At 39.6% G+C, this 27,115-nt stretch overlaps 1 protein-coding gene and 1 non-coding gene across 3 annotated transcripts in view; both read left to right on the top strand.

Annotated features, from left to right (window-relative positions):
- TENM4 (teneurin transmembrane protein 4) overlaps positions 1–27,115 on the top strand; it is a 2,958,785-nt gene that overhangs the window by 1,360,691 nt on the left and 1,570,979 nt on the right. For both annotated transcript variants that reach the window (XM_078058602.1, XM_078058603.1), the window contains exon 6: positions 25,911–25,984. The gene's annotated coding sequence lies outside the window, so the exon portion shown is untranslated. The remainder of the gene's footprint in view (positions 1–25,910; positions 25,985–27,115) is intronic.
- LOC118522402 (U6 spliceosomal RNA) lies at positions 1,872–1,974 on the top strand. Its single transcript, XR_004910605.2, has one exon. It is a non-coding gene; the product is annotated as a U6 spliceosomal RNA (small nuclear RNA).

Below are 27,115 nucleotides of genomic sequence, written 5' to 3'. Positions count from 1 at the left end.
TTCCAGGCATGTTGGTTTGTTTGTTTAATAAAAACTCAGCTGAAGACTCTGGGAAACCCTTTGCAGATCCATTGTGATCTCTCTGGGCAGCCCTTGCTTCTCCAGGAGTGTGCACTAACAATCCTAGCCACTTTGGCAGCCCAGAACTCCAGCTTTGGCTCCTCTGCCCAGGTTCCGCCTAGCTTCTTGTCTGTAGTGCTGTGGTCTAGAAGTTCTCTCCAGGTAACCACAGGGCTCACTTTGCTTTTCAACTCCCAGAGATCTTGGTCCTGTACTGCTTAATGAAGACCCTTGTTTCATATTTTGTTTCTCTTTTTTCAGTTGTATGAGACAGGAGAATAAATCCAATTCCTTTTATTCCAACTTGTTTGGAAGCAGAAGTGTTCTATAGTATTTCTTAACACACAGTAAGGTGAATCTCTAACTATGTTCTTATTTTTCTATATATTCCTAGCTTTTGCTATACTTTTAAGACATTTTTACACAGTCCTCCCAAAACCCCACTGGAATTTTGAACAAAATGACATCTAATTAATAGATCAAATTGGGGAAGGGTGATGTGACCTCTTCACAAGGTTAAATAGTTATAGCCATTCATATAGTGAGAGTATTTATATGTTTAGGTCTTCTTTTAATTCTTTTATTAGAACTTTATTTTTTTAATCTTCTTAAAGTGATTGTCTCTTCTTTATTAGTTTAATTCCTAGATGCTTTAGAATATTTTTGGTAATGTTATAAGTGGTCTCATTTTCTTTTGCATTTCATGGTTGGCTATTAGTATAGAGGGATACTCTTGATTGCATATATTGAGTGCAGAGCCAGAAATTTTGTTTACATTCTCTAATTAGTTCCAATAATTGTCTGCTGATTCTTTTTTTTTTCTGCTGATTCTTTTTTATAACGTACATACATTATGCTATCATATAATTATACTTTTGATTCTTCCTTTCCAATCTTTAAATTTCTTATTTCTTTTGCTTTTATTAATCCAATGTACACTGTTCAGTGCACAGTGAACTACATTAGTGATAGATGGAAATGTATCATGTCTCTAACCTTAAAGAGAATGGCCTACGCTTTCATATTTAAGTGTGATATTTTCTGTTTTTTATGAGTAGGAAGCCATTAGTAAGTAAAGAAAATTCCCTACTCAGTATTTCTAGAAATATTTTCTATTTAAACAGATAGAAGTGTTTAATATTATCAATTTTTTCTAGATCTATTGAGATGCAATGAACTGTATTACTAAATTTTTCTGACATTGAACTATTCTTACTGAGCATTAATTGTGTGTTGACACTATATGTATATATATAGAGAGAGATATAGATTGATTTTTATTTTCATCAAAAGGGGAGATAAGCTATCATGGTAGCATGGGTCTAATCTTCTATTACTCAAATTTTAGGCTCAATTCCAGAACCCGTAAATGCATACATATTTGAAAGAGTGGTTTATGATCTTTGGACATTAGTGTTCTCTTCTATGAACATCAAGATAGGGATGAGAGTCACGAATAAAATTCTATTATGTCTTGACTTGCAAGCTGTTGAGTTTACATAAGATCTTTGTTTCCCAATGAATCCCATCCCTCCATCCTTGCCTCTTTCCTTGAACCTTATCTTGAGTTAAGCTTTCGGGTTCTTTCATGCTTCTAGGTATTTGCATACACTATACCTTCTATGTAGCAGAACCTTCTTGTTTCAGTTAGACTTATTTGATTAACAACTGATGCTGCCTCTTGCTAGATTAAGAAAATTAAAATTTTCTAGCTCACAGCACAGACACAGAGGAACCAGAGCAGTGCTGCAAGTCTGAGCAGCAGGAAACCATGGGCCATCTTCTTCAGTTGTCACATAAAAAATCTACTCCAGTGCTCACTTCCATATTAGTAAAATTAGAACAATGCAGAGGAGATTAACATGGCCCCTAGGCAAGGGTGGCATGCAGATTTGTGAAGTGTTCCGTATTTCTCTATATTATATATTCAAAGTTGCTAAGAGACTAGATCTTAAATGTTCTCACCACAAAAAAGAGATGCTAATTATGTGATAGGATAGATATATTAGGTAACACTACAGTGGTAATTATATTTCAATATATAAATAAATCAACACATTGTATACAGTAAACTTATCCAAATATGTGAATTATATTTTATTAAATGTTTTTAGTTAAAAATATCTACTCCAAATGATTTCTTCATCACTTTATTACTCTACTTAAGATTCAAAATCCCTAGAGAAAGATTGCAGTTGGTCTTGCTTATATCCTCTACCATCCATTGATGGGGTCAGGACACCTGGACTTATCGTACCACTGAGACTGATCACAAAGGTGGAGAGACCATTTTCTTTTCTTTTTTTTTTAATTTTTTTATTGTTATGTTAATCACCATACAGTACATCATTAGTTTTAGATACAGTGTTCCATGATTCATTGTTTGTGCATAACACCCAGTGCTCCATGCAGAGCGTGCCCTCTTTAATACCCATCACCAGGCTAACCCATCTTCCCACCCCCCTCCCCTCTAGAACCCTCAGTTTGTTTTTCAGAGTCCATCGTCTCTCATGGTTCATCTCCCCCTCCGATTTCCCCCCCCTTCAGTCTTCCCCTCCTGCTACATTCTTCTTCTTTTTTTTTTTTCTTAACATATATTGCATTATTTGCTTCAGAGGTACAGACCTGTGATTCAACAGTCTTGCACAATTCACAGCGCTCACCATAGCACATACCCTCCCCAATGTCTATCACCCAGCCACCCCATCCCTCCCACCCACCCCCACTCCAGCAACCCTCAGTTTGTTTCCTGAGATTAAGAATTCCTCATATCAGTGAGGTCATATGATAAATGTATTTCTCTGATTGACTTCTTTCGCTCAGCATAACACCCTCCAGTTCCATCCACGTCGTTGCAAATGGCAAAAGGAGAGACCATTTTCTAAAGGAAAATGTTTCATATTAGAAGAAGGAATGGGTTCTGGCAATACCCCAAATAAGAAATGTTCACTGTATTTGCACACATCATTGTTTGGATAACCCCTATTTATTAATCAAGTTCTTGCTTTGGAGTCATAACTTAATGTAGGAATGTATTAAGGGTCCTGTTTCCATTTTCCCATTGCATCTCATTTCTTCTCTGTGCCAACACATACACATCACAGTATTGTATTCCTGTTATCTTCACAGAGGTTTAGATACTTGATAGCAGAAACCCTACCCTAACTTCTAACCCTAGATATGTCTTCCCAGATTTTAGCACATAGTACTTGACACATGGTGGGTGCTTAATTATTATTTTGGGGAAGGAAAGAAGGAAGGAAGGAAGGAAGGAAGGAAGGAAGGAAGGAAGGAAGGAAGGAAGGAAAAGAAAGGATAGAAAAAAGGAAAGTGATGAAAAAAGGAATCTAGAACGGAACAAATGACAATTCAGCATGATGTGCTAACCATCCAAAGAACTAGGCTGCCCTCAAGGTGATGAATTCTTAATCATGGAAGGCCCTTAGTTACCAGTCACTTGACCATGTGACCCATAGGCTGTGGAAGGAATTGAAGTTCAGAAAAGGAAATTGAACCTGATGCCTTCTAAGGTCCCTTTCAATAACAAGAGTCTGTAATTCTCTGATACAAGATCCTAAATGATGAGGACTTGGTAGGTGGCTGGGGCAGGGGGCGGGGAGGGGGGGCGATGGAGGGTGTTCGTGTGGAGCTCAGTGGGACCAAATCCAAGGGAACAGCCTGATCTATACATAGGGGAAATCTGTGGTTAACATATGTGTATTCCTGTGCTCTTCTAAGCCGTCTCTGATTTGGTAAACACCTGTGAAGAAACAGTGGTTGTCTTCCAATGTTTTCCTTCAGAGCAGTTTGGCTTTCACTTATATCTTCTAATAAATGCACTAAAGACATTAGAAAGCTACTGGAATAAGATAGCCTTGTGATTTTTTGATGTATACCTCAAGCCTTAAAAAAATAAGAGAATATGTGTGTCTAACTCAAAGTTCCTCAGACCTCTTGGGATCTTAGTTTTCAACATCAGCAAACCTTTGATATTTGGGTTTGTTTTGCCATTGGCAAAAATACTACTTCTGTTGCTAAAGGGTTGCTGGGAACTACAGATGGTCTTTTTGAAAGTGAGTAGATTTTACATAATAATAAAAAAAAGAAAAAAGTGAGTAGATTTTAAGAACTAATACTTTTGTATTTGGTATAAGTAAGTTAGGATTTTGCAGATTCTTTTTCTTTTGAATAGACATGCATATCATACTTGCTGGTATAGTTCTATATCAAATAGAATTTCAGTTTGCTTTAAATGAAAAACTTTTAAAATCAAGAATCGAAGTCTTTCTTCAAATGCCAGATTGCCTAGAAGTTACCAGCCTTGGGTTTGCTCTGATATACAAAACCTCATCATACATGACAGAAATGAGGCATTATGAAATGTTAAAACAAGCTGTTTACCCATTGTAAAAAGGAGAATCATTACAAAATGTGCAAAGTTGAAAAGATGATGAATAGAACCCCACACGATATCAAGATACAAATTATAACTGTAACCATTTCTCTTTGTTATCCTACTTATGCATCCTTGGATTTTAATCAGTATTCTAAGCAAAAGTGTTTTAGTTGTGTCCATATTTCCAATAGAAAGGCAAATGGTCAGAAATCAGGATGTATAGGTATGAAACCGCAGCTTAGAACCAGGATGGAGAATTCTAATCAAAAAGGACATGAGGGGAGCTGCATCTGGAAGGAAGAACTTTGTATCGACATTTCGTGTTTCTTTGGTGTGGTTTGAAGAGGGAGTGACAGAACTCAGACAAAGGCTAAAGTCATGGTTGCCATTCACAAATCATTTCTTGGTTAGCCCTTGTCGGAAAGATGAAATAAATTCCCCAAGGGTACAAGTTATGTCTCTGTGTGTTCCTGTGAGTGTGTGTGTAGTGGAGACATGATTATATCTGGATAGAATTTTACAAAGTAATTTCAGGTTTATGCTCCTTACTAATCCTAAAACTTACCCTGGGAAATAAGATGGACCTATTTTACAGGTAAACATAAAAAAGTGTACTGTGGCTAAAAGGCATATCCAAGGTGATTTGCCTAGTTTTTAGAATAGCTTAAAGAGAAAACCACATTCTCCTTCCACAAACTTGTAACTGCCTCAGTGTTTTTCATGTCTATACTATCTTACAAATTGTTGGAACATTTAATGAAAATATACATAAAGGCATGGCACTTCGGAAGTGCTCAAAAAAGTGGCTACAAAAAATCTTCCTCTTTTTCTAGGCTCTCTCCAATATATCAGATTGTATTTTCTAGAACAAACAAGTTTGTTTTTGTTTTTTTTTTATCTGTTATCTCATTTATTGGATCCACGTAGACAGTCACTTTGAATGTATTATACATTCTTTGCACTTGCACACTGGGTAATCACAGCAATTAAGCCTTTGTTCAGGGTTGTCCTGCCTTGTTGCTTCCATTGCTACCAGCTTGGGTCAGCCATTCAGCTTGCAGACAGAAAAATATAGCCATAAATACATTCTGCATATAAACAAATAAATAATGGACAGGAAGTAAGAGTCAGCAGAAGAGAAACAATCACTGCCCTTTTGTCATTTTTCTCTGACTGACCACATAGTAGGTTTGACTGCTGAGTGATTGGTGCTGGTTGCTTTAGCATTTGAACAGAGGCACAAGGTGGAGGCTGGGGGATGTCAGCTGACTTCTTGCAGATTTGCATAGTTAGGTCTGGTATTTTACCTGCTGCTGAATCTAATTATCTCTAGAGTGACCAAACATTTTGGTTTTTCAGGGCTGAGGGGTTTCCTGGATGTGGCACTTTCAGTGCTAAAAACAGTCTCAGGCAAACTGGGACCTGTAGTGACTCTTTGCCTAGCCCAGTTTGTTAAAAAACTAGAACATGATAGGTCCCCTTGGGAAGCTCTTCATCTGCCTGTGCTGGCCGGCCTCAGCCTAGCCTTCTAGAGGCCCAACAGGGGACTCATCTGCGTAAGATGATTGGTTCCCTGAGTTACATTCTTCTCATTCACACCCCCACAGAATTTGCAGGGAGAAAAAGAGTTAATGAATAGATATTTATAATCCTGTTTAAATTTTTCTCCCATATTTTCCCTTAAACTTTGGCACCTGCTACCACTTCCCTGCGAGCAGAAAACAAAAGGAATCAAAAAGAGCAAACAAATGTTAATGAGAAAACTCAGAAACAGCTGAGATGCTTAGTTTTCAACAGCTTTCTTTTTCCATAAATATGTGGACACATAATTGTGATTTTCTTCTGCATATTGATTACATGGTTATATTTTTCTGATAGTAAACCCATTTCTACTTATGGTCGACTAGAAAAGTGAAAGCTATAAATAATACTAATGCCAAGGTTTATTGAGTACCTACTATATGCTAGCCACTGGACTGAGCATTTTCATCAGATTGATTTGTTTGCTCTTTATAGTAACTTTATGAATTAGGTCATCATATCCACTTTACACTTGAGCAAAATAAAGCAACTTACCCAAGTTTAATCAAATAGCTGCTGAAAAAAGAGTTCTGATTTTGAGCCCAAAGGCCTCAGTGATCCATCTCAAGATGCTGCAGTACACTTTGCAGGGAATCACTTGAGCATTATCTTCAGGTCCTTGGCCACTTGCACAACAATGAGGACCCATGGCCTGGCAAAAACTGTCTGCATCTAACTCGTTTGTGCCTTCAGACTTTGGAAACTAGCATTTTTCTCTCTGTGCCTGCAAGCTCTCAGAAGAGACCTAATGGGAAGAATACACAGGTTTCCTATCTTTCCCCCCTATATTTCTTGGAAAATGAAAGTCCTACAGAAACCTAAAATATACAATGCAAATCAAATTATAAAATGTTTCTTCCAGGGGTTTCTAGGTGGTCAGTCGGTTAAGCACCTCACTCTTGATTTTGGCTCAGGTCATGATCTCATGGGTCCTGAGATAGAGCCCCCCATCGGGCTCCTTGCTCAACAGGGAATCTGCTTGCGATTCTCTCCCTCTGCCCCTGCCCCCACTTGTTCTCGCTCTCTCTCTCAATCTCTCTCTCTCAAATAAATAAATAAATAAATAAAACACGTTTCTTCTGGGACATTGCCTGGTGCCCCTGCTGAAGGGCACAATGAAAAAGACATAAAAACATCAGAATCAGACAGCCCCCTAAGGTTAAATCTCCAATGATGAGGACTTCTAGGCCACACCAACCTGGGGAAGTTGTTTACCTTCGCCAAGTCTCAGTTTCCTCATTTGTAAGACGGAGTTCACAGTATGTACCACGGCCCCAGCCGTTTCCTGTAGAGGCATCTGTTCTCAGCGCCTGGTTACTCCTCCTTCATTGGTTGCTACTCTATTTATAATCAAGATAGTTGCGGAGAACTCTCACTCCTGAACAGAGCTTCTGTCTTGAGCCCTTGTGTGTGTTCTCTATCCTGGCAAGAAAATGGAAGAGAAAAAAACATTTAGTGAGGGTCTGACACTATATGTCAGACTCTGTAGAAGAACTTCATTGTTTCACAGAGTCCTCATAACACTCATGATGCACATTTAGTTTTACATAACAGACGTTCAATTACAGTGGTTTAGCCAAGTGGCAGTTTTAATTTTCTCCTGCAGCAAGCATTCTGGGGCCAGTACATTGGCTCCAGGATTCTTTAGAGTTGTGATATGGCTGCTCAGTCTCCATCATTGCCTCTGTGTTCCAGACAAGAAGAAAGAGAATATCAAAGAGCAGAGGGTAAATGCCAGCTGAGCCTGTCTGCAGTTGAAAAATTTTCTCCAAAGCTCCAAGGAGTGACTTTTCATTTATATCTCATCATTAAGAATTGTGTCACAAACTGCAGAGAAGGCTAGGAAACTTGGTTGTTTAAGCTGGGCATATGTCCACCCTGAACTTAATTAGGGGTTTATTAGCAAAGAAGAAGATAAAAATTGACACTGAGGAAGCTACCAGAAATGTCTCTAGCATCATGCTCCAAATTCAGTGAGCATGCAGTGACTTTAATTATCTGTGTTCACCTGTTTCAGAGAGATTAAGAAGCCAAGCCCAGGTAACATGGTCATAGCTCAGCTCTGTCACCTCTGCTCACTCTGTTCCATCCTTTTGAAGGGTCATTGCCCCTAACAAGGCTGTTCCTTCCTGAAGAAGCTGAGAGTAAAGTATCTTGTAATTTTCTCCCCTCAATCTCATGGATGACTTGGAAATATAATTTTGTGTGTACCTCATATGTTCCAGACACCATTTCAAGTAGTTGTTTTCCCTGATGAGGATTCTGTGCTCAGGAAAGGTAGGCCAGCTTTCCATGACCCCAGAGCTAAGATGTGGAAGAGCTGGGGTTCAGTGGCAGGTGGGTCAAGTCTCTTCTCTCTATATCACATAGTATAACCAACCAAGATTATCTAAAATTCAGTAGATGGGGGTGCCTGGGTGGCTCAGTCGTTAAGCGTCTGCCTTTGGCTCAGGTCATGATCCCAGGGTCCTAGGATTGAGCCTCACATCGGGCTCCCTGCTCAGCCAGGAGCCTGCTTCTCCCTTTCCCACTCCCCCTGCTTGTGCTCCCTCTCTCACTGTGTCTCTCTCTGTCAAATAAATAAATAAAATCTTTAAAAAACTAAATAAATAAAAAATAAATAAATAAAATTCAGTAGACAGAATCTCAAAGACAGAACCGCCTTCAAGATCTGTAATACAGGGATTTCAGACAGTGGCCTCACATCCTGGCCAGGTGTGGATTTTTTTTTTTTTAAATTGTGGTCCTAAATCAGAACAGGAAATGTGTAACAGCAAAAGCTTTCTCCCTTTTCTAGTTTGTATTGTTATAGAAACCCAGTAATAAAAATTCTAATCATAATATAGGTCTCATATTTTGTGCATATATCTCCTCTTGGTTCTTCTAACAACCCCAAACAGTGGATCGGGCAGGGCCTTAAACCTTGTTTTTAAATGAAGAAGGGGCCATTTAGAGTGTTTAATGCAGAAGTAACAGTTGAAATCACACCTTTGAACTTATGCTTTTGAATATTACCTCTTGTGTTCCTTCCATAAACTCAGTCTCCCAGGTCCTTCCTAAAGCAGCTTTCAGATGCAATATGAAGCGAAATTGCACTTTGTGAGGAACATATTTTTTGTTAAGCATCTAAATTAGTATCTAATTTCCTTGTCAATCTTGTATCAGGAATTATTAAAAACACTCAGCTATTTTTCTTTTTTCCTAAAAAAAATTAGTAATCAACTTATTTATGAAAAAAATATTATGCACTAACAAATCACTTGACATTTTCTTAGACTAATCTGCTGAAATTAGTGCCATTATATTAAAATAAGTAATTAATAGTTAATCGGAATTTACATCAAACTTTTTTTTAATGTGCAACATATTTTTTAAAAAGTCTAATAAGTAAATCATCATGCTTGTTACTGGCAATATTGACAAAGATTTGTTGAGCACCTACTGTAACATCTTGTAGCACAGCGTGGGAATGAAAATGTATAAGTTTATTAGAGTACAGGTTCCCCTGAAGCCACACTGACCACAGTGCCTGCACATATCATGTGTTCAAATATTGATCAAACTGACAAATAAGTAAAGGAAAGGAGAAAGGAAGGATATAGTCATTCATTTGGGGAAGAAGAAACTCTTTTTTCCTTTTATAGTGTGTGTTATTGACAGAAAAGATATCTAGCAGGAGGCATGGAGAATTTAACCCTTCCTTTGCACCTAGCACAGTCTATAGCACTGGGATCGTACACAGTAAATTGTTGCTGGATGAATGAATGGATGGATACATGTTTCTGTACCATTATAGTTCTTCCTTAGTCTCCTTCCTGCCCAGGGCCCTAGCTCTCAGAAGAACTCTTCCAGATTTTGTCACATGTGCTTGGTTGAAAGATACTGAGATTACCCCTTCTAAATATGACTTCCTTCCAAACTCTAATCTTACTCTCACACGCTGCTCTTAGTCCTGCTAACCCACCTGGGCAAGGGAATTGGAAAGCAGATAGCATCATAAGGAAGCACTGGTGTGTTAAAAGGATGGGCAGACTTGCTCGTTCTTATGCAGACCTGCTAGTTCCTTGCTCTTCCTCAACACACTGCCCCCCCCCAAAAAAAGCCCTTTTGTCCTTCCCTAATTAGTTATGGATAAGAAAAGTAGATATGGCCCTTTTGTGGTCTTTAATGAATTAATCCCCCATGAAATCTCTTACTGTGGCATAAAAACAAAAGGTTGCAAGCTAATTACAATCCTCATTATTAGAATCCAAGCATGGAAAAATGGCTTCTTCTGGGATTCCTTTGCCTTCTTTGTCCAGGACTAAATCTCAGAGCAGTTAAGTGTTGGCATAGTAATACATTTCAATGCTAAAGAAGGTAATGAGCAATACCAGGTGATTAGAACAGAAACTGCAGATGATATAGAGGAATTTGGTACAATCTTTGACTTCTCCTAACTCTTCAGAAAACAAGCCATTAAACTGTTGTGGGACATTTGAACTATAATCAAGGATGCCTTAATTTGAGTTTGAAAACTGACAGAATTAAATCAATGTGAATAAACAAAGACACATGTATTATCCTAAGAGGAATCATAAATGCAAAAGTAAAGGGGACCTTAGGAACCACAGATCTCATCATCCTGTTAAGTGACCCAACCAAAGCCACACAGGAAGGTTGCACATACATGCACACCCACACACACAGACACACACATGTGTGTGTGCGTGCGCACGTGTGCAAGCGTGTAATCATTATTCCTTAGAATAATCACAACAGAGTTACTGTCACATCTACAATTTCATCAATTCTAAGACTCCTTTCTTTTCATACTTCAACAAGGTGCTTTCTGGCCCAAAACACAACTGTATGACTTTAGAAAAAAAGAACATTCTCTTCTTTGTGTGTTGATTTTCTCACGTAAGAAATGAGAATGGGTTGAGGAAAAGAATTTAGAAAGGATGTAACATTTGTTAACTTACATATGTCTAACACAGATGCTTATGCTTTTTTAGTCATCTGGCCATCGAATTAAGCCTAAAAGTTAAGTTTCCTTTAACCTACTTTGACAGATGTTGAAATTAAGACAGATAGGTAGAGAAACATGTCCAGGACCACACAGAGAGTTAGTGGTATAGCTAAGAGTTGAACACCAATAAGCCTGACTCATGAGCCTTTCTGAGTCATGCTGGCTCTCTGAACTCTTGGTATGGTGTTCTTCCCTATGAGATATAACTCCTTTCTATGGTGTAGGATTGCCACAGTAAACTCTTCCTGCAATATTTGCTTGCCATAGTAATATTGTCAAGGGGTTCCCTGTTGCACATCATCAGTGTACATTGTCCTTTTTGCATATGGCTTGTTGGCCGTTAGTGACTGCTTCTGTCCCCCAGCTAGATTTGGCTACAGGCAGAGCCTAGAGAGAAGGACAGAAGAATCAGGAAGACAGATGGTAGGGTTAGCTCCCAGCCACCTGCCATAGTAATCATAGGCTTTGCCCTTTCTGCTGTACCATAAAGCCAGGCCACTACTGCCTGGGTCCAGGATCTAAGGCCCTAAAATTTGAAGCTCTTTGAGTTCTTGGTCTCTGCCTTTTACAGATATCCACAATGCTTGGAGCTGCTCTCCAGACTTTTATCTTTATCAGAATTTTTTTTTTTCCTAAAAGTTAGAAAATTCTATCTATGCCAATATTTCAGAACCTGCTTAAGAAATAGCTTGATTCATGCATCCATCCTTACTCATGGATGTGCTCTTCCCTTAGCCAGGCTAAGTCCCAGTCATGATACCATCTGAAATGCAGAACTCAAAAAAGATGCCAAAAGGGGCAGGAGGAGAGAGGCTCCAAGAGGTACCTACCTGAGTTCACTGTGAAGGTGGCCCCCCTCAGGGACAGATTCACATTAACCAAACACATGAAGATTGATGTATAAGATCAGAATACAAATGCATTAATCCACAATGATAGATACCAGTACCAGAAATTCAAATCAGCATAGATCAGATCACAAACTCACCTCTCTTTGTGAGCAACTCTACAAAGTAGTTAATAAAAAGATGCTTGGTAAAACAGAACAAGGACAATTAAAAGTGTGATCTTAAGTCATATCTTGCTCAAAGCTCCCTATCCCTCTATAGTCAATGGCTAAAAGTGACTAAAGCACAGATATCAGAGTTGAATGAACCAAGGTTGGGATCTCGGTTCTCCTACTTCTAACCATGTCACCTTCAGTGAACACTTTATTCTCACCAGGCCTCAGTTTTCCCACCTATAAATACTAATATAGCATTATGTACTATAATAGCAAGAAGACTCATATGTTAGGGGCTAAGCCCAGTTTTGGCACACTACAGTCCCTTGATTCTTAGATGTGACAAGTCATTCTCAAAGTTGTCAGAACAAATTTTTCAGAGTTTTCAGGCAGAATTCAATATGCACATTGATCATAAGATACTTGGGTTTGTTTCAAAACTAAAAGCAATGTAATTTTTTGAACCAGGCAATTAATGGTCATAGACATTCAATATATGGAACTCTTGTTCTTACGGTCATTGTTATTACTGTTGCAAATGCCATGGTGACAGGCAGTATCCTTTGGTTGAGACCTTATCTTCCTGTACTGCACTGGGATGAGCACTACCCACCCCCACTACTCACTCCCCTTCCCCCAATCTCATAACACATCACCTGTCAGACCATGCTCCATTCCTGTGTTATGGACTGCTGTCTCTTCTTCGAAGAACTTGCTCAAAAATTGTGTCAGCAAGGGGGAGCAGCTTCTCAAGAAATGGGCTGTTCTCTGACACACCCTCACTTTGGGATTGTTAATGAAGCATCCTGTTCTCAGGAAACCTTTGTTGGGAAAGTCAGAGGCAGTCTTTGTATGGAAAAATTCTCTCCCCCTGTGCTCCCCTGTGAAACTTTCCCCATCCATAACCCATTAGGTGGTCTGGTGTGGAGAGTTGCAGGGCTGTCCATTTGCAAGAACTGCCAGTGTTGTGAGGAAGGCTGAAAAAGATTCAGGAACATGAATTCCATTTAGTGTTCCCAAGGGAATTCCAAATGTTGAGCTATTCAGGATATTTGCTCTTAAAAAGTGTATTAAAAGAAGAAGATAGCAGGAAGGGAAGAATGAAGGGAGGGAAATCAGAGGTGAAGATGAACCATGAGAGACTATGGACTCTGAGAAACAAACTGAGGGTTCTAGAGGGGAGGGGGTGGGGGGATGGGTTAGCCTGGTGATGGGTATTAAAGAGGGCAGGTACTGAATGGAGCACTGGGTGTTATACGCAAACAATGAATCATGGAACACTACATCAAAAACTAATGATGTAATGTATGGTGATTAACATAATAAAAAAAAATAAAGATAAAGTAACTGTCAATGCAGAAAATCCTAAGGAGGATGCCAAACTGCTGTTAAACTAATGCTGAGTTTAGCAAGATCACAGGATTCTGGTCAATAAAAAGTCATACTTACAAAAAAAAAAAAGTGTATTTTAAAATTCATACAGTCAACCCGTTTCAGAAAGTTTGCCTAATAGAGAAGAGAAAAAATCCCCTATGTTATAAAACCTATAAGACAGCCACATTTTGATATATTTGTCATTTTATAGATTTAATTGTATTCTTTTTCCTAGGTACAAGACAGTTAAATTTATAATGTACATATTTTAAATCCTTTTTTTTTTTTTTTGGTTACTTAATATGTTATGTGCATTTTCTACATTTTTGTGTAGAAACTCCCGAGTACAACACATAAAGCCCTTTAGGTCTGGCTTCCTTCTTAAGTCTCACCTCTCTCTACCCCAGTGTCATCCTCTACCCCATCCATACTGAACAACACGTGGTTCCTGAATATTAATCCCTTTCCCAACCCATCTCTCACTCTTTAATCACCTGGTGAAGCTTGCCAGCAGGAACCACTTACTGAAGGTTAGGTTGGTTTAAAGGAACAAGAAAAGGATGGAGAGTAAAAGAGAAAGACACTCAGCAACTAACAAGATGGGAATTTTTGCCCTTCTAGGGCAAAGTAGTCTGGGGCCAGATGAGAACCACGACCTGGAACCCCAGAGGAAGGGCCACCAGGCAGGTGCTGTAGTCACGAAGAGACACAACTGATTGGGATGTGATTTCACAGTAGGGACAGAACAGGGTGAAAACACCCCATTTCTCCCTCCACCAGTCCTCTTATTTCCTGTCAGCATGTCCCATTGGCAAGTCTCAACCAAAATCCAGAGGGCAGGTAAGGGCCAGTACTACATTCTGCTGATGGCATCCATCCACGGGGACACAGAACAACAGGCCAGAGAAGGACAGAGCATGGACAGGGCAGGGAAGTCAAAGAGAGAAAAACCCTCGCTTCTGCTTAATTCTGATTTATTCTCCAGGTTTTCAGCTTAGATGTTACTTTATCAAGGAAGTAAGAATGGCTTAGTTTTCTCTTTTTTTCCTCTCATTGCTTCCAGTGTTCACCTCAAGATAACATATTTAATACTTGATGAAAGTAACTTACAAATCAGTACCATGTCTTCTTTGGTATTAAACAGTAATAAGCAGAGTATTACACATAAGAGGCATTCAGTAAATCGTTGCAAAATCACCATTTCTAAAGTCTTCAAAATATTTGTTCTAGGAGTAGATCATAATTTACTTGGCCTTTATCCTATTACAATTTTATTTCTTTTTTTTTAAATTTTTTATTGTTATGTTAATCACCATACATTACATCATTAGTTTTTGATGTAGTGTTCCATGATTCATTGTTTGTGCATAACACCCAGTGCTCCATGCACAACGTGCCCTCTTTAATACCCATCACCAGGCTAACCCATCCTCCCACCCCCCTCCCCTCTAGAACCCTCAGTTTGTTATTCAGAGTCCATCGTCTCTCATGGTTCGTCTCGCCATCCATTTCCCCACCTTCATTCTTCCCCTCCTGCTATCTTCTTTTTTTTTTCTTAACATATATTGCATTATTTGTTTCAGAGGTACAAATCTGTGATTCAACAGTCTTGCACAATTCACAGCACTCACCATAGCATATACCCTCCCCAATATCTATCACCCAGCCACCCCATCCCTCCCACCCCACCCCCACTCCAGCAACCCTCAGTTTGTTTCCTGAGATTAAGAATTCCTCATATCAGTGAGGTCGTATGATACATGTATTTCTCTGATTGACTTATTTCGCTCAGCATAACACCCCCCAGTTCCATCCACGTCATTGCAAATGGCAAGATCTCATTCCTTTTGATGGCTGCATAATATTCCATTGTATATATATATACCACTTCTTCTTTATCCATTCATCTGTCGATGGAAATCTTGGCTCTTTCCACAGTTTGGCTACTGTGGACATTGCTGCTATAACCATCGGGGTGCACGTACCCCTTTGGATCCCTACATTTGTATCGTTGGGGTAAATACCCAGTAGTGCAATTGCTGGATCGTATGGTAGCTCTATTTTCAACTTTTTGAGGAACCTCCATACTGTTTTCCAGAGTGGCTGCACCAGCTTGCATTCCCACCAACAGTGTAGGAGGGTTCCCCTTTCTCCGCATCCCTGCTAACATCTGTCATTGCCTGACTTGTTAGTTTAGCCATTCTGACTGGTGTGAGGTGGTATTTCATTGAGGTTTTGATTTGGATTTTCCTGATGCCGAGCAATGTTGAGCACTTTTTCATGTGTGTTGGCCATTTGGATGTCTTCTTTGGAAAAATATCTGTTCATGTCTTCTCCCGACTTCTTGATTGGATTATTTGTTCTTTGGGTGTTGAGTTTGATAAGTTCTTTATAGATTTTGGATACTAGCCCTTTATCTGATATGTCATTTGCAAATATCTTCTCCCATTCTGTTGGTTGTCTTTTGGTTTTGTTGACTGGTTCTTTTGCTGTGCAATACCTTCTTATCTTGATGAGGTCCCAATAGTTCATTTTTGCCCTTGCTTCCCTTGCCTTTGGTGATGTTTCTAGGAAGAAGTTGCTGTGGCTGAGGTCGAAGAGGTTGCTGCCTGTGTTCTCCTTTAGGATTTTGATGGACTCCTGTCTCACACTGAGGTCTTTCAACCATTTGGAGTCTATTTTTGTGTGTGGTGTAAGGAAATGGTCCAGTTTCATTCTGCATGTGGCTGTCCAATTTTCCCAACACCATTTGTTGAAGAGACTGTCTTTTTTTCCATTGGACATTCTTTCCTGCTTTGTCAAAAATTAGTTGACTATAGAGTTGAAGGTCCATTTCTGGGCTCTCTCTTCTGTTCCATTGATCTATGTGTCTGTTTTTGTGCCAGTACCATACTGTCTTGATGATGACAGCTTTGTAATAGAGCTGGAAGTCCGGGATTGTGATGCCGCCAGCTTTGCTTTTCTTTTTCAACATTCCTCTGTCTATGTGGGGTCTTTTCTGGTTCCATACAAATTTTAGGATTATTTGTTCCATTTCTTTGAAAAAAGTGGATGGTATTTTGAATGGGGATTGCATTGAATGTGTAGATTGCTCTCGGTAGCATTGACATTTTCACAATATTTGTTCTTCCAATCCATGAGCATGGAACGTTTTTCCATTTCTTTCTGTCTTCCTCAATTTCTTTCATGAGTATTTTATAGTTTTCAGAGTACAGATCCTTTGCCCCTTTGGTTAGATTTATTCCTAGGTATCTTATGGTTTTCGGTGCATTTGTAAATGGGATCGACTCCTTCGTTTCTCTTTCTTCTGTCTTGTTGTTGGTGTATAGGAATGCCACTGATTTCTGTGCATTGATTTTATATCCTGCCACTTTCCTGAATTCCTGTATGAGTTCTAGCAGTTTTGGGGTGGAGTCTTTTGGGTTTCCTACATAAAGTATCATATCATCTGCAAACAGTGAGAGTTTGACTTCTTTGCCAATTTGGATGCCTTTGATTTCTTTTTGTTGTCTGATTGCTGTGGCTAGGACTTCTAATACTATGTTAAATAGCAGTGGTGATAGTGGACATCCCTGCCGCGTTCCTGATCTTAGGGGGAAAGCACTCAGTTTTTCCCCATTGAGAATGATATTCGCTGTAGGTTTTACATAGATGGTTTTTATGATATTGAGGTATGTACCCTTTATCCCTATCCTCTGAAGAGTTTTAATCAAGAAAGTATGCTGTACTTTGTCAAATGCTTTATCTGCATCTCTTGAGAGGATCATATGGTTCTTGTTCTTTCTTTTGTTAATGTATTGTATCACGTTGATTGATTTGCGGATGTTGAACCAATCTTGCAGCCCAGGGATAAATCCCACTTGGTCATGGTGAATAATCCTTTTAATGTACTGTTGGATCTTACTGGCTAGTATTTTGGTGAGAATTTTTGCATCCATGTTCATCAAGGATATTGGTCTGTAATTCTCCTTTTTGATGGGGTCTTTGTCTGGTTTAGGGATCAAGGTAATGGTGGCCTCATAAAATGAGTTTGGAAGTTTTCCTTCCATTTCTATTTTTTGGAACAGTTTCAGAAGAATAGGTATGAAATCTTCTTTAAATGTTTGGTAGAATTCCCCTGGGAAGCCATCTGGCCCTGGGCTTTTGTGTTTTGGGAGATTTTTGATGACTGCTTCAATTTCCTTAGTGGTTATAGGTCTGTTCAGGTTTTCTATTTCTTCCTGGTTCAGTTTTGGTAGTTGGTACATCTCTAGGAATGCATTCATTACTTCCAGGTTATCTAATTTGCTGTCATAGAGTTGCTCATAATATGTTTTTATAATTGTTTGTATATCTTTGGTGTTGGTTGTGATCTCTCCTCTTTCATTCATGATTTTGTTTATTTGGGTCCTTTCTCTTTTCTTTTTGATAAGTCTGGCCAGGGGCTTATCAATCTTGTTAATTCTTTCAGAGAACCAGCTCCTAGTTTCGTTGATCTGCTCTACTGTTCTTTTGGTTTCTATTTCATTGATTTCTGCTCTGATCTTTATTATTTCTCTTCTCCTGCTGGGTTTAGGCTTTATTTGCTGTTCTTTCTCCAGCTCCTTTAGGTGTAGGTTAGGTTGTGTATTTGAGACCTTTCTTGTTTCTTGAGAAAGGCTTGCATTGCTATATACTTTCCTGTTAGGACTGCCTTTGCTGCATCCCAAAGATTTTGAACAGTTGTGTTTTCATTTTCATTGGTTTCCATGAATTTTTTTAATTCTTCTTTAATTTCCTGGTTGACCCATTCATTCTTTAGTAGGATGCTCTTTAGCCTCCATGGATTTGAGTTCTTTCCGACTTTCCTCTTGTGATTGAGTTCTAGTTTCAAAGCATTGTGGTCTGAAAATAGGCAGGGAATGATCCCAATCTTTTGGTACCAGTTGAGACCTGATTTGTGACCTAGGATGTGATCGATTCTGGAGAATGTTCCATGGGCACTAGAGAAAAATGTGTATTCCATTGCTTTGGGATGGAATGTTCTGAGTATGTCTGTGAAGTCCATTTGGTCCAGTGTGTCATTTAAAGGCTTTATTTCCTTGTTGATCTTTTGCTTAGATGATCTGTCTATTTCAGTGAGGGGGGTGTTAAAGTCCCCCACTATTATTGTATTGTTGTCAATGTGTTTCTTTGCTTTTGTTATTAATTGGCTTATATAATTGGCTGCTCCCATGTTAGGGGCATAGATATTTACAATTGTTAGATCTTCTTGTTGGATAGACCCTTTAAGTAGGATATAGTGTCCTTCCTCATCTCTTATTACAGTCTTTGGTTTAAAATCTAAATTGTCTGTTATAAGGATTGCCACCCCAGCTTTCTTTTGATGTCCATTAGTATGGTAAATGGTTTTCCACCCCCTCACTTTCAATCTGGGGGTGCCTTTGTGTGGTCTAAAATGAGTCTCTTGCAGACAGCATATCGATGGATCTTATTTTTTAATCCAATCTGATAGCCTGTGTCTTTTGATTGGGGCTTTTAGCCCATTTACATTCAGGGTAACTATTGAAAGATATAAACTTAGTGCCATTGTATTGCCTGTAAGGTGACTGTTACTGTATATTGTCTGTGTTCCTTTCTGGTCTGTGTTGTTTTTAGGCTCTCTCTTTGCTTAGAGGACCCCTTTCAATATTTGTTGTAGGGCTGGTTTCGTGTTTGCAAATTCCTTTAGTTTTTGTTTGTCCTGGAAGCTTTTTATCTCTCTTTCTATTTTCAATGACAGCCTAGCTGGATATAGTATTCTTGGCTGCATATTTTTCTCGTTTAGTGCTCTGAATATGTCCTGCCAGTCCTTTCTGGCCTGCCAGGTCTCTGTGGATAGGTCTGTTGCCAATCTAATGTTTCTACCATTGTAGGTTACATATCTCTTCTCCCGAGCTGCTTTCAGGATTTTCTCTTTGTCTCTGAGACTCGTAAGTTTTACTATTTGATGTCAGGGTGTTGACCTACTTTTATTGATTTTGAGAGGGGTTCTCTGTGCCTCCTGGATTTTGATGCCTGTTTCCTTCCCCAAATTAGGGAAGTTCTCTGCTATAATTTGCTCCATTATACCTTCTGCCCCTCTCTCTCTGTCTTCTTCTTCTGGGATCCCAATTATTCTAATGTTGTTTCTTCTTATGGTATCGCTTATCTCTCGAATTCTGCCCTCGTGATCCAGTAGTTGTTTATCTCTGTTTTTCTGAGCTTCTTTATTTTCCATCATTTGGTCTTCTATATTACTGATTCTTTCTTCTGCCTCATTTATCCTAGCAGTTAACACCGCATTTTTTATTGCACCTCATTAATAGCCTTTTTGTTTTTGACTTGGTTAGATTTTAGTTCTTTTATTTCTCCAGAAAAGGTTTCTCTAATAACTTCCATGGTTTTTTCAAGCCCAGCTAGTATCTTTAAGTCATGATTCTGAACTCTAGATCCAACATCGTACTAATGTCCATATTGAGTAGGGCCTTGGCAGTCGGTACTACCTCTTATTCTTTTTGTTGAGGTGATTTTTTCCATCTTGTCATTTTGTCCAGAGGAGAATAGGTGAATGAGAGAACAAAATGCTAACAGGGTAACAACGTCCCCAGAAAATATACTCTAAACAAATCAGAAAAGACCTGAAGCCAGGGGAAAAGAAAGGGAAAGAAAGAAAAAAGAAAAAGAAAAAGATAAAAACAAACAAAAACAGAACAAAACAAAAAAAACAGAATATGATCAAATATGATCAGGCTGGTGCATAGATCAGTGCCACACACTAGATTTTGGGCATATTTTGGTCTGTTAGAAGAAAGTGCCTCCCAAAATTTAAAGAAAGAAAAACATATATATACAAAAATAAGGGTTGATATGATGAAGGGATGGAATATGACTGTAAAGATGAAAATTATAAAAAAATTTATAAAAGGAATTGATAAGAAGTTGTTTGAAAAAAGAAAGAAGAGGATTTAAAAAAAAGAGAAAAAAAAGGAGAGAATGTGATCAGGCAGGATACTAGAACAAAGCCATACACTAGAGATTTAGGGTATATTTTGATCTGTTAGAAGAAACTGTATCTCAAAATTTTAAAGAGAGAACAACTTATATATATATGCCAAAAATAAGTGTAACTACTATACAAAAATAAGGGTTAATATGATGAAGGGGTGGAATATGACTGTAAAGATGAAAATTATAAAAGATTTAATAAAAGGAATTGATATGAAGTTGGTTGAAAAAAGAAGAGGATTAAAAAACAAAAAAAGGGAGAGAATTTGATCAGGCAGGAGACTAGAACAAAGCCATACACTAGAGATTTAAGGTATATTTTGGTCTGTCAGAAGAAACTGTATCTCAAAATTTTAAAGAGAGGACAACTTACATACATATATATATATATATATATATATATATATATATATATATACCAAAAATAAGGGTAACTACTATGAAGGGTTGGAATATGACTCTAAAAATGAAAAATAAAAAATATTTTTTTAAGAAAGGGATTGATAAGATGTTGGTTGAAAAAGGGAAAAAGAAAAATTCAAAAAAAAAAAGTTAAAAAAAAAATTAACTTTGAAAGACTAAAGAATCATGGTAAAAAAGCCATGAATTCTATATGCAGTATTCCCCTAGCGCTGGAGTTCTGCCGTTCTCATTGATCGGTAAACTTGGTCTTGGCTGGCTGCTCTTGCTGATCTTCTAGGGGAGGGGCCTGTTGCCTGGTTCCCAAATGTATTTGCCGGAGGCACAATTGCCCCGCCCTTGTCGGTCCGGGCTAAGGAATCTGCTTGGGTTTGCTCTCGGGAGCTTTTGTTCCCTGTAAGCTTTCTGTACAGCTTTGGAGAAGGAGAGTGAAAATAGCGGCCTCCCAATCTCTGCCCTGGAGGAGCTGAGAACTCGGGGTCCCGCTCCTCAGTGCACCCCTAGAGAAAAGCAGTCAGTCACTCCCGTCTCCCCAGTCTCCGGCCGCATTCCATGCTCACCCTGCCTGTGACCGAGCATTTCTATCTCTGGCACATGACCCCGTGTGGAGTCTCCAAACCCAGCAGATCCCTGCGGTGCGCTCCCGCACCTCTCCTCCCGGGGGAGGAAGGGGAGTCTCCCCGGATCTGCCGCTTGCTGGGTCCCTGCTGGAGGAGCAGTGGCCCAACTGTGCCTCGGATCACGGTTTATGACAACCCCGAGCTGAGAGTCCGCGCCCCGGCTCCATCTCTGCAGCCGGCTTCCCCACTCCGATCCCTGGAGCTCTGCCGCACTCAGGCACCCCCGGTCTTTCTGTGACCCCGAGAGTCCTGAGACCACACTGTCCCACGAGGGTTCCACCCCCTGCTTAGCCACTGGAGCAATGTCCCTCAGCGGAGCCGACTTCTAAAAGTTCCGATTATGTGCTCTGCTGCTCTATCACTTGCCAGAAGCAGCTGACGGAGGCCCCTCCCCCGCCATCTCTCCTCCCAAATATCGCCTCGGATTCACTTCTCCACACATACTACCTTCCAGAAAGTGGTCGCTTTTCTGTTCAGAGTTGTTGCTATTCTTTTCTTCGATCTCCTGTTGAGCTTGTAGGTGTTCAGAATGGTTTGATCCCTATCCAGCTGAATTCCTGAGAGGAGACGAAATCCAGGTCTCCTACTCCTCTGCCATCTTGCTCTGCCCACCGCCCTACACTTTTTATTTCTTCACTATATCTTGTTCATTGTTTCAATGTTAACCTCATTTCTCTAGTTGAGTTGTAAACTCTTTGAAGGCAGAAGCTGTGTTCATGCACATCTCTCTGGATAGTGTGTACACACATGCTTGACCAGCAAGCTTTGGTAGACATCAGATCAGAAACCACCTTAACTTGGTGTCAAGCATCTCCGGTTTTCCAAAAAATGTCTCCATGTTCTCCTCAAAGCCCGTACCCCAACAGCTCTTTCACGTGCAACAGAGGAGTTCTCCCCCCTCTTAGTTCACAGAAGAAATAGAATTCATTAAACTGTATCTCCACAGCCTTGTGCCAACAAACCATCAAACCAACTAAAATTACCACAATCCCACTGAGCACTGGCTGCCTGCTTCCTCACACAGGGTGAGAATCTGCCCCCATCCTTGACCTATTCTCCCTGCTAACTCATTCTCTTTGACTAGATTGCAGTAAGTCTTACTTAATGCTCTATCCCAGGAGATTCGGTGAAAGAGGGATGGAAAAACAGGCAGTGGGAGTTTGTAGGTCTGGATTCTTGCTATACTTCCTCCACTGAATAACTGAGAGACCCTGGACAAGTACTGGACAAGAGATGAAACTACCTCTCTGAGTAGTTTCCCTTCTATGATAAGACATGATTTTATGGTCTCAATTCTTTCCAGAGGTTAAAGGCTGGGTTCAAATTCTTCCTTGATCATTGGTAAACTGGGTGTTCTTCATCACTGTATTTTCTCTCTCAACCTTCAATTTCCTTTCCTTTAAATTGGGATCATTAAATCTAGTTCACAGGTTTTCTTTTCTTTTGTTGTTGTTGTTGTTCATGGGCTTTTGTCAGGGTTAAATAAAATCAGGTGGTAAAGTAGTTGCTCAGTGAAAATAGTGGTTAGGTGGTCATAGATATGGTTGAAATTGTAAGATTGCTCTGTGAGGATATTGTAAGGATGAGCAGGTAAAACAACAGGTAAGGAGAGGGGGAAAGGAAGAGAGGAAGGAATCAGGGAAGGAAGGAGGGAAGAGTTTGGAGAGAGAGAGTGTAGAGAAATGTAAGGAAATATAATTTAAGTCAGGGCTTTCCAGTTATAGAGGCCACAATCCAATTTAGCTTCCTAAACTTTGAAGTGGTGTGACTTCACCATTTAGTGAAAATGTGCATTATAAATAGGCATGTAAATGAATCAGCATGGGGGCTGAAAGTTGGAGGCAGCTTTTGGCAGAGGTAATAATGAATTGAATCCCATTAGTGATGGAAAGGCAATTAAGAAAAACCTTAATGAAACTCCAGATCTGAGCATTCAGCTGAAAGATTGGGATTTTGGAGGAAAAAAGGTTAAGCACTGGGAGGCTGTTTATAATGACTTTAATTAGATTGAAAATGAATTGTTTTGCTCTTTTTATCTCTCCTCATGTTTGCTTTTTAAGTAACAGAGCATCTGTAACAACACTAAGGTGCACTTGTCAATTGCAGAGATCACTTGTAGGAGGTGGATAGCGAATGGCAGTGATATCATGATGAGGTTATGCTTCCTACAAGAACACAAGCATTCCAGCCATTTCAGTCAACAAACCCCAGTGCCTAGATGGTACAATTTGTTACTGAGGAGGATCTTCTTGTGACCTGACTTTTTTTTTTTTTTTAAAGATTTCATTTATTTATTTGACACAGAGAGAGACAGCGAGAGAGGGAACACAAGCAGGGGGAGTGGGAGAGGGAGAAGCAGGCTTCCGCTGAGCAGGGAGCCCGATGCGGGGCTCGATCCCAGGACCCTGGGATCATGACCTGAGCCGAAGGCAGTCGCTTAACCAACTGAGCCACCCAGGCGCCCCAGTGACCTGACTTTATTAGCAGGGCATTTACTCCCTAGCAAGACTCAGGCTGAACATGGCCCTAAGTCCCTAGAAAAATGTGCCACATCATCCAACCCAAATTATTGTTTAAGATTGCACTTTGAGGGACAAGGGAGCCCTTGGATGTTGGTATTTAGAAACCTGGTAGAATAAAGGGAAGATATTGCATAAATTACTTTTAATCTTAAAATTCTGTATCATGTTTGTTGATGTCAACAGAGAAATGAAACATCTATTGTTGTTACAGATATTAGATGACAGTTGAAATTTACAAAGTGACACATCTTATCTCATCCTAAATTCAAGAAAAGATTTTGATTAAAGTACTAATGTCCCTTAACAGGGGACATACAGATAAGGAAACTGAATACCCACCAGGTTAAGTGATCTGCCCAGCCTCTCAACAGCCGATAATGGCAGAGACAATACGCAGACTGAAGCTTTATATGCTTTTTGTGCACATTTCCTCCACTATACCATGACTGAGTCATAAATAACAGCTGGATGTACCCATTAGAAGTGGTCCTGTGCAGCAAGGGAGAAGCAAATGTCCAGTGGCTTTTCTTGGTGCTGTTTAGTGTGTAGCTAGAACTAGAGCCCACCTGTAGAGGCCACTAAGCACACCTGAACAGGTACACAGAGAGGGAGAGTGGGTCCTATTGCAATACTTTTCATTTCACTGTGGATCATAAAATAATTTTATTATTACAATGATTGAAAAGTATCAGTTATTTTTAGTTTTGAAAGTAACCCGGAGGTTGGACATCTCTTGCCCAGCTGGCAGATAAATTTCCATGGCAACTGATTATTAGGCAGAGATTGATTCTAGAGGCAGACAGTCTACAGAACACTGATTTTCAGCCCTGGCTGCACGTTAGAATCATTGGGGAGCACTTAAAAAATACTGAGGCCTGGGGTCCACCCCTAGAGGTTCTAATTTAATTGGTTTGGAATATAGTCATGGCATCAAGGATTTTTTAGGTTACTCAAATGATTTTAATATGCCACTTGGTTGAGAACTGCTGCTATAGAACATGATTTTTAAAGATTATGTATGGTCTATGTGATTTCACTACCTGGGAGAATTTCAAGGGGTTTCAGCTATTTCAGCCAGCCCTTCCTTCCTTCCTTCCTTCCTTCCTTCCTTCCTTCCTTCCTTCCTTCCTTCCTCTCTTTCTCTCTTCTTCTCTTTCTTTCTCTCTTTCTCTCTCTCTTTTCTTTCTTTCTCTCTTTCTCTCTCTCTTTTCTTTCTTTCTCTCTTTCTCTCTCTCTTTTCTTTCTTTCTTTCTTTCCTTCTTTCTTTCTTTCTCTTTTTCTTTCTCTCCTTCTCTCTCTCTCTTTCTCCCTTTCCTTTCCTTTCCTTTCCTTTTTTTTCTCCCTTTCTCTCTCTCTTCCCCAACTCCCTCCCTTCTTTCTTTCCTCTCTTCTTTCCACAAATACTGATCACTCATTTTGATGCATTGCCCAGTGTCACCCCCCACGACCACCACCATCATCAGTGTAGTTGAAATCTCATCTCCCGTGTGGAATATCTGCCATCTTTCTAACTGGCCTCCCTGCCTGCATGCCTGCTCCCTACAGTACAGTCCCACCCAGCTGGCAGCATATTTCCTCAAAAAAGTTTCACTGCTCAAAACTTCTCAGTAAATCTTTTGATAATTACACAGAGAATAAATGTGAGACTACATAATAGGGCATGCAAAGCCCTTATCATCTGGCCCACTTCATCTTCATTTTAAGTGCCAAAATGAGGAAGCAACACAGAATTTCATGCTGAATAGGAACAAAGACCAAGACCTCTTAATATCCAGGACAGTATGGGCAACATTCTGCCCCGCATTTCACGAAACATTGGATTGAGTTTTGAAACTAGTAGTACTAAGAAATAAACCAATGATTGAAAATGCTTATGAATGCCCTGCAACTCAGTCAGTAGAGGCCAATAAGTAACATCCATTAATTATTCTCTTGGCAGAAGCTGTTTTTGGGTTTTTTTCCTGAAGGAGTGAGGACATGGTTGGAACACTTGATCTTTTCTTTCATTGGAAGGTAAGGGCAATGTTGCAAGTGACAATTCTTTTGAATCTGAACTTTTGGTCACTTTTTCTTCCTTTTATCTGTGTACCTTTTATTAGAAAATACTATAGTAGGCTTCTCACAAAGCCCTGAAAATTTTTCAGATCTGTTTTATTCCTGTGTTTTAAAAGAGAAAATGTCAGGAGAAGAAAATGAAATCTTTCTTTGAGCAACAGCACTGGTCACTAAAAATTATGTGAATTGAGCTGATTCTTGGCTAGGCTTCAGAGGGAAACCTGCAATGTGCTCAGTCATGGGGGGGGGGAAGGGTTTGTGGTATGACAGTGGGCAGAGGCTAAATGACATCAGTCCCATCCTGAAGGATTTGGAGACTTGTGTTTGGTCTGGACAAGCTTTGACATCCAAGGGAGTCTGATCTGATGTATAGGCCTTTCTTTCTTCCTTCTTCTTATTTATTTGTTTTTAATCACATTGCTTTAAGTGGCAGCATCTGATCTCCAGCTGCCAATTTGAAGTTTAGGACTCGGAACTGTGACCCCCAGGGAAGTCGGCAAAAGCCTAAATGAATGACTAAATGAATGACTCTGATCCCAAAGAAAGGGATTAGAACAAAGTAGGAGATCAAGGAAAAGGCTCATTCATCTGTATTGTGTGAACAAGGCAGCAACTGGAGAATGCTTAGAATGGGTCCCCTAAACTCATCCCAGATTTTGCTACCCATCATAGGGTAGAAAGCGAATTCTAAATCCCATTTTCTTGGGAGGCCTGAAGCTACTACACTCTCCACCTAGTGATTTGCAATGTTGGGCAACTTCATTGTCTCTGTGTCCCGATGTCTGTTTCTGTAAAACAGGGTGGATGATTGCAGCACCTCCCTCACCAACCTGGGTGCTGGGAGACTGAGGCCAAGCATTACCATTCCTCCTCTCAGTGACGAGCTGGCCACACTGAATGACTCAGGCAAAATTACTTCCTTTTGGTAATGTGCATTCTGATTGTAAAATATTTCTTGGAAACAATATTACAGTGTAACAAAGTATATAAAAACAGTAAACAGTATAAATTGATCATTCTCAACATCAGCTTTCTTTTCACAAATTTCCTTTTTGAAATATGAAATCTAGCATCGATCCTCAGTGATAT

Source organism: Halichoerus grypus, chromosome 11 (genome assembly GCF_964656455.1).
Source record: "Halichoerus grypus chromosome 11, mHalGry1.hap1.1, whole genome shotgun sequence".
NCBI classification, from domain to species: domain Eukaryota; kingdom Metazoa; phylum Chordata; class Mammalia; order Carnivora; family Phocidae; genus Halichoerus; species Halichoerus grypus.
This window is presented reverse-complemented; position numbering and strand designations above follow the sequence as displayed.